Genomic DNA, 8,726 nt, shown 5'->3' with positions numbered 1-8,726 from the left:
CCCACTGAAAAGAGGTGGGAAATGCAGTCTACCAGGGACCAGTGAGGTTACCAGAAATGATTGGTCCTGATTTATGGATACCCCAGCTAGAGGTGCACAGGAAAGAGGCATGCTGTGTCTCACCTGCACAGTGAGGTCTTCTCTGGAAACTTTCTCAGCTCAGAAGGTGTCATAATCAGAAGAGAAGATCCTCGGTAGAGAGCAGCAGGGAATCTGTCCCTGGATTCTGTAGTCTGGACCCAGGAAGGGTCAAGAGGTCGATGTGGGCTTGGAGTAGCAGTGACAGTAACTGTGGGTCCCACCAGTGAAGGCTGAGACTGGGAGCCAGCCCCTAGGAGCTGGAGCACAGCACTGGCCAGCCAGGGATGGTGTGGGCTGGAGCCCTGAGGACCAGCTAACCTCGGGGAGCATCAGGAGCAAAATGCTCTTCACCTTGTCCTATGGTTATACTTCTTGCTCTTTCTATATTTATTTTCTTCTTGTTCTCTTTTAAAATGTAGTAAAATGTTGTTTTAAAACATCCAGACTATCTCAGCTGGCTCCAGGGAACCAAGGGTGTTGGTGGCGTCCATGCAGGGGTGGGGGTGGGGGCAGCTCCCCAGGCCACTAGAGTGAAAAGGCTCCAGAGGGGTGGGAAGAGCTGCTGGTCACTTGCTCTGTCCATGGGAACATTCTCCTTGAAGAGTTAAACCTTCAAGACCAGGGATTTGGGGACCTGCCTGGTGGTGCCATGGTTAAGAATCTGCCTGCCAATGCAGGGGACACGGGATCGATCCCTGGTCCGGGAAGATCCCACATGCCGCGGAGCAACTAAGCCCTTGCGCCACAACTACTGAGGCTGCGAGCCACAACTACTGAGCCCACATGCCACAACTACTGAAGCCCACGTGCCTAGAGACCGTGCTCTGCAGCAAGAGAAGCCACTGCAATGAGAAGGCCGCGCACCACAACAAAGAGTAGCCCCCACTCTCCACAACTAGAGAAAGCCCACACGCAGCAACAAAGACCCAACGCAGCCAAATAAATAAATAAATAAAATTTATTTAAAAAAAAAAAAAAAAAGACCAGGGATTTTATCATGGGAAGTGAAAACCTCTTACCACCACCCTCTGAGTGGATTTCAATTCTTGGACTCAGTTTTGTTCTGCAAATCACAAATCCCCTTGATTTTATTACCATTCAGTACACAGTTCCTCCCCAGGAACAATGATTTTTTTTTTCAGAATCTGAAGTTAAAATGCAATGTATTAACAATAGTCGACAAAAACCACAAAAACAAAACAGTCTTTTTGCATCTGATCTGGAAGCCTAAGAAAAAGACAGGCAGATTGGTCTCTCTTATTGAATCTTTGTGGGCAACCGTTTAAAAATTCAAACTAATTCTGAGGATGTGGACATCTAGTTTATTGGTTTGATGTTTCTGGTTGCCTTTTTTTCTTGTTGAGAACTGTGACATGTGACCCCATTTTCAAGTGTTTTCTGTGCCTTGGGATGTCATCTTCGGGGACTGGGCCCCCGTTTTTCCAGCTCCTAAGGACCCTCTGGCCATCCTAGCTCCTGTGGTACATCTCCTCCTCAACCTTTAAGGCTGTGGTGTCCAAACTCCAAGCACGTGAGAATTATCTGGGGATGATTCCCTGCCCCTAAGCCAGACCTACTGAATCAGAATCTTGGGATGGGATCTGGGGAACCTGAAATTTTAACTAGCACTCCAGGTGATTTTTATCAGATAATCTGAGGACCAAAATGAAAGCCTCAACTTTACTGAAGAATCGCCCTGTTTAAACACAAAATAGACATGCCTACACCCACAGGCTATCATTTATTAACTATCTATTTACTGCTAGGGTCTTTACTAACTTTAGCTCCTTTAATCTTTATACTAACCATAGCAGGTAAGCATCCCCATTTTTATAGCCAAGGAAACAAAGAGGTTAAAAAACTGACCAAAGGACACAGAGTTGGGAAACGGCAGTGCAAAGTCCATCCATCTCCTCAGCCCCCACCCACTTCTCACTCTCACTGCCTGTTCACTCTTGAATGGGAAAAGACAGACACCCAGGAGGAACAGAGCGTGTGGGCTGGCTGTATAGCATCATCGGCTCCATTCTCTCCTTCCCCAGGCGTGTGCCCTCCGCGTTCTTAGTGAAGCCCAGTGTCTTTCAGATACTCTCTTCACGTCTTTGAGCCCTCTTGACTTATTCTTGGCAGGGTTGAGCCCCGGTCTCTCATCATGGCCCCTCCATCACTCTGTCCCTTGAACACCTGAACGGCTCGTAGAGTCGCTGATGGCATTAGCGCCTTCCCCATCCCCTTCTGGACTCATCAGGGAGAAGGTCAATAGTTTTCCTGCTTGGAACCTCCATCTTTCTTGAGCATTTTGTATGTCAGGCCATTGTTTCTTCAAATCTCTGACAACCCATGTGCCTGCTGCAGAAGTGCAGGCTGAGCTCCTGGGGCAGGGAGGTCTGAGCCACGTGGGACAGACCCTGCTGGATGCCCAGCCTGGGGGTACAGTCAGCTACTGCACTTTCAAGCAGCCCCAGGGACCCCCGAGAGAAGTGGTAAAGGTCTCTGGAGTCTGGGAGTCACCCGCCAGGACGCCAGAACAAAGGGCTCACTTTAGCCTTAGGCGAGTGTCTCAGGATTCTGGGGGATGTGGGCAGCAAGGATTCATTCGACTCAACGCTGAGGGGTACAACTTGAAAGTCCCAAGCAAAGCGTCCCAAGGTCTCTGAGAGGGATTGTAAGAAGCAGAACCAACCTGCCTAATAGGAATTGTAATATCTGAGGGCTCTATGAAGAACCGAGGGAGAGAGTCCAGGCTTTCTGGCAACATGGAAGAAATTGTGACCCACATGGGGAGAGGGGCTCCCCCCGCTGAGCGAGAGGTGTGGTGGACGGTGGGCCAAGAGGACCATCTGGGGCCAGAGGGCAGTGATGCCCACTTGGCTAGAATCTCTGGGCTCAAGTTCAGAGTCGTGGTGACAGAAACCCACACGGGCAGGTACAGCGGGCCACCACAACGAGACCCTGAGCAGGGAGCCCACAAGGAGAATGTGACACGTGGGTGACAGGACTGGCAGTCTGCAGTTCCACCCGGTTGAGGGACATGGTTGGAGGGGGGACAAAAAAGAGAAGTGTTTTTCTGTGAAGCAGCCTCTCATCTAGAATAAGAGCCGGCAAACTGCAGTCAGTGGCCGCATCTGTCCTGCTGCCTGTTTGCTTACAGCTGGCAAGTAAGAGTAGATTTTACATTTTAAATTGTTGGGGAAAATAAAAATAATGGTATTTCACGATACTTGAAAATTATATGAAGTTCAAATTCCAGTGTCCGGAAATAAAGTTTTATTGGAACACGGTTAATTTACATGTTATCTCTGGCTGTTTTCGTGATTAAAAACAGCAGAGTAGAATAATTGTGACAGAAACTGTATGGTCCACAAAACCTAAATTATTTCTAAATGCTTCTTTATAGTAAAAGACTGCTGACCCCTGAGCTAGAAAAATCCTTATACTGTCCCCAGTAATATATTTATCCAATTGGTTTCCACGATGGCCGGATCAGAAACTCACCCCAGCTGAACCCATGTGGCTGTGCAGTGTCCCCCTCCACCTGCCCTATTCCACAGGCCCTGACTGCTGACCCTGCTGGAAGCCACTGACTGCTCCCTGGTGCGGGGGAGGCCCTTGTCTGGCAGAAAAAAACACAAGCGAGCGGGATGGGGCGAAAGCGTTCGTGTGAAATCTCAGGCAGGGAAAGCCCCAGGCCCCTCCAGTCCTGTTTTTGCCATTTTTCTGAGCTGCTGGGTTCCCGGTCATGGGGGAGAGCAGGCCCTGGTGGGGGACGAGGGGGCTGGCTCTGGGGCTCGGGCAGTGGAGGAACATCTGAAACAGCAGCTTTGGAGAGAGGAAACGCCCCTGCCATGCAAAGTCCTCTTTGTTTATCATCACCATTATTAGAAATGTGCACATCCCAGCAAAACCAGTGGGTCACACAGTTACAAAAGAGCCTGCCACACTGGAGCAGGAGGTTTCTGGGCTTTTTCAGCGTGTAGGTTCTAATTCCTGGTACAGGGAAGTGGTTCAGTGAAAGAACAAAATGACTTCATTGTACAGCGAGTTCACTGTGGTTGTCCAGAACAGTATCTCTCATTCTCTGCTGACCGCCCCGCACAGGGGTGGGGGAAGTAGGTCTGAAGTTCCGGGGAACTGTGTGAGTTGGCAACAGGTCGGAAGTGAGGCTCATTGATTATCTGGTAGGAATTATGATGATATTGCCACCCATGGGTCAATGGGCAATGAGGTGGTCTGCCAGGACAGAGCACTGGCTGGCGCCCCAGGCCTCAGCCCAACAGCTGGGCATGGTCCACACCATCTTGGCTCCGGGTATGAAACTGTTCAGCCCAGGCTGATGAACCCCTCTGTGGCTGTGTGGGCTGTGACATGTTGCTTAACCTCTCTGAGCCTTGGTTCCTCATCAGCTAAGCAGGAGGTGGGATGGGGGGAGAGAGACTAGCCTCACTTACCTGGCAGAGCTGTCATAAGCATTATCGATAGTACAGGTGACACCCTTAATTGGCCTTGCAGGTTTCAATAAATTGTAGCTAGTGTTACTATTTACTTCCTGATGTCCAACAGAGCTGAAGAATCTGTGGCACACGTCTTAGTGCTTTCACGTCGTCTCTCTTCACTCCCAAGTAGATTATAAGCCCCCGGAAGGCAGAGGATATCAAGGAGTACATACCATCTCTGAGCATCTGGTACTGGGCTTGGGGCTCTGTATCAAATACTTGCTTTACTAATTCTCAGCAACCCCAAAGTGTGTACCATCTTCATTTACATCATCTCGAGGAAAGTTGGGCTGCGAGCAGTTTATGGGAGCATGCGGGGAGGAGGGGAGGTGTGCTGGGTTTGGAGCTCTGGCCCTTCTGCCTTTCTGGGTTGTTCCTTGCCTCGGGTCCCTTGTACCCTGCTGGGTACGGGCCTGGCGCTCGGGCAAGAGGCTGGAAGCATAACGCACACAGCAAGCCTCTGGTTTGACGTTTCCTGACATAGGGGCTGCGCCCAGGTCAGCAGCAGCCAAACTTCAAAAGGCAAAAGCAAGGGAAGAATCATTTTCCTTTCAGTAGTATCTGAAGTGGGATGGAAAATAAGCCTCTGCTGGAGAGCTGCCCGTGGGCCTGCTCTGGAGAGACGGAGGGTTTCTCCCACCCCGTGCTGATCATGGGAGGGCCAAGGAAAACGATCCCTCACCTTGGGGGAAGGGACAAAAGGCCCAAGGATAATCAGGTACATGGAGCCAACCTAAGAGAAAGGCAGAAGCACAGAGGGAACCTGAAGAAGCAGGGGCGGCAGAGGAGTAAGAGGCTGCCCGGAGGCTGCTTCTCCCAGCCTCCAGCTTGCCTGAGCCAATGGCAAGATTCTTTTCTAAAAAGTCTTTGCCTAGCTAGTGTTTATTTAGGGATAAGGTGACCCAACTACCACTATATTTAGTGCATGAAAATCGACAGGTGTTTGCCTCCGGGAACTGCTTTGGGTTTTGCTATTAGTTTTCTGAGCCCCCTCCCTTGTGGGTTTCATTATGCCATGGCTGTGGGCAAGCTGGTTTCCTGACTTCTGCACGGTCCTCCCGCACTCCCTTACCCTCTGCTCCAGCTTGCAGGTAGTTTACATACTCCTGTATCATGTAACTTCTTGTTTAAGGGAAAAAAAGATGCTGTTTCCATTTTAATTCTGATGTTAAATTATAGGCCAACCCCAATGCAATAGAGGCACCTTATTTCAGCTTAGTCAGTTGGCTTAATTTTGTTTTGAGCTAATCAGTTTAGTCGGTCTCTTTGGCCTCCATTTAACACCACTTACTAACCATAGACTTGGGACGTGTGCTCTTCGCTCTCCAGACGCTCTTTCTTGTTGGAGGGCGGGATACCCGTTCTCCTGTACCTCCTCCACGTGCTACCCTGTAAAATACAGGTTGAAGGCAAAACAGCATATCGTAGAAGGGCTGAAAGCTTGAGCCCCAAAGATAGCCTAGTCCTGGCTCTGCCGGCTGTACGACGTTCTGGTTTCCTCTGTAAACGGAATTGTCCTATCTCCGAGTTGTCGGGAGAGTCAATGCTAACACAGCACAGGACATGGCGTTCGGTGATGTTCCCGGAACATGTCAGTGAGCCTGCAGTAGGTACCCCTCAGCGTTCCCCACCTGATTCACAAAAGGAGGGTTGTCTGAGAAAAGCTGCTAGCCTTGTCCAAGGAATTCCTTTCCTGCACAAGTGGAAGCGGATCTATTACCAAGCAACTCAACACCTCTTCGGCCCTTGGGCCCCGAGAGGCTGGCATAACAACTAATACTGTCTGGTGATTTATGGTTTACTGAGTGCCTTTGGGGGCATAAGACCGGGAAGACTGGGGCCTTGGAGTTGGCCGCTGTGCACAGACTCTGCCTCTCCCAAGATATGAAACCTTGGGGTGCTGGGAGCTTCCGGTCCCTTGTCTGTAAAATGGGAACAGTGCTCCCCATCTCCCAGGTCTCTGAGGTCCACAAGCTGACATGCATGTAACGTGGACACGGTAAACTCTAAAGCCTTAGTCAAATATGAGCAACTGTCATTCCATTTTCTCATGGCTTTAGCTTCCAACAGACCCCTTGAGCAAAGGCCCAGACGCTATCCATATTGAACAGATACGAACTGTTTAGGAGAGTCACTGTTAAGCTGCCGGTCTCCATTGCTTTCTCTCTCTCTCTCTCTCTCTCTCTCTCATGCACACACACACAGTACAGCTTCAGACCCCTCCTTCCCAGGTAAACATCTACAAGAAGGCAGGTGACACTTGCTTCTCATGCCTTCCCCTAGGACCACTTGTAAGAAACCTCCTACAGCAAAAGGCAGCTTGAGTGGTGACTCTGATGAAACAAATCTGTGATGCAGCTTTGGCCAGAACAGGTCGGCGGGCTTGCTCTGAGCTAGGTGAGGAATCACCTTCCCAGGCATGAAGCCGAGCCTCCCGCCATGGCCCAGCTTCCCTGGCTTTTTGGCGGCACTCACAGAAACCTGTTCAAGAGAGGGAGGCCGCTCAAGCAGCTGAGAGACATGTGGTTCATCTGCCAGCCCAGCACATTCTCCTAGAGAGCATTCACCCTCGGGAGAGGGACACAGCCCCGTGTACAGGAGAAAGCACGGGGTCGGGAGGCAAGAAGCCAGCCCTGTGGGCCCAGCTCTGGTGCTGTCACTCGGGGCAGGAAGTCACTTGACCTCATGAATTCCCCCTCAGCTTTTGGGAGGTGTGGGGTACCAGACACCCACCAGAGTGCCTTCCAGCTCCTTACTGTGTCCCACCTTTACCTGCCTCTCAACTCTACCTGCCATAAGGTGCACAAGGAGCTGAAGGCCTCTGGAGGGGATGAAGCTCCACCCCAGGTAAGGCAGTAGAGGGTGTGTCATACTGAAGCTTTGGCCTGTGCTTCTCCCAGAGGTTGTTTAATAAACCCTCTCAGGTCCTGTTAATGTTCTTAGCATCTTCCAGCAGATGTTAATCCCAAATTACATGTATGTGACTCTCCCACCCAAGTCACTACTTAGACAGTGAAGGAGAAAAAAAATTCCCCACTAACTGAAAGTGTGCTCCTGCAAATCCTGGGTGGTGATGGGAGCAGTATTCCAATGCCAAGGACCCTTGGAGGTGATTCAGGAGTTCTACTAAAACACCAGAAGGGAAAGTGTGTGGGGGGGCGCATATTAGGTGGGTGGGGAGTTAGGGAGGATACAACAGAGTGTGAAGTTTGCAGCCCTAAGTACTGACCTTGTTCAGGAGGTCAAGAGCTTGCAGTCAACAGTGTTCCAGTGTCCAGGAGATAACTACTCATTCTGGGGAACTGAGCACCACCACTGCCCACATCAGTTGCTCTGTAAATATTGGTCTGGACAATGCCTGGACTAAAATGTTTCCCAGCACGAGAATGAGGCACGATAACACATCCACGTTAGTATCCAGGATTCAGCCTCCTGGTTGCTAGCGGCCCCAGTCCAAGTTCTCTATGGGCAAAAACACCAAGTTCAACATTTGCACGAGTTCAATCTCTGACAGTTGTGTGGGAGGCAGGCTGGGGGAAACGAAACAAGCAGGGGTTCACAATCTAGGTGAAGAGCTGATGCAACACAGCAAGTACAGGAGTCGAAACAGAAGCAGGGTAGGTGCGACAGCCCGGCTGACTTTAGGGGCTCGCTGCACAGAAGGACCTGTGTGCCCTGGGACTGGAAGGAGGGCTGCTTAGCAGGGGAGGTGTAAGGCTGGAGCTGCCTGCAAAGGACTCCTCATGGGTTTAACTCTGACATCTGCCCTTGCACAGCAGAGCCTTAAGCCTGTTTTAATGTCCGGGAAGAGCACAGGCAAGTCTGGTTTAGAAAGAGCCCTCGGATGAGTCGAGAAAAATGGAGGGGAGACACATGATCTGACTCATGAAATAACCCGGGCAAGAGGTGAAGGCCACACCAAAACAGGCAGAGTCAAACATTTCAGAAGGAACATGCAGTACAAATGAGGAGGAAAAGGATGCTGGCATTGGCTTGTAGGCAAACATAAAAGATTGTAAAATTGCTCTCTGATGGATCCTAATTCTTGTGGCCATGGAGGGAGTTGCTCCAAACTTCAGGAGCATCTCTAGGTCCACACAAAGTATAGCCAGTGTGAGTAGGTGGCCAGAACGGAGGTAGTCAACGTAAGGC

Source organism: Kogia breviceps, chromosome 1, assembly GCF_026419965.1.
Source record: "Kogia breviceps isolate mKogBre1 chromosome 1, mKogBre1 haplotype 1, whole genome shotgun sequence".
NCBI lineage: Eukaryota > Metazoa > Chordata > Mammalia > Artiodactyla > Physeteridae > Kogia > Kogia breviceps.
Note: the sequence above shows the minus strand (reverse complement) of the source record.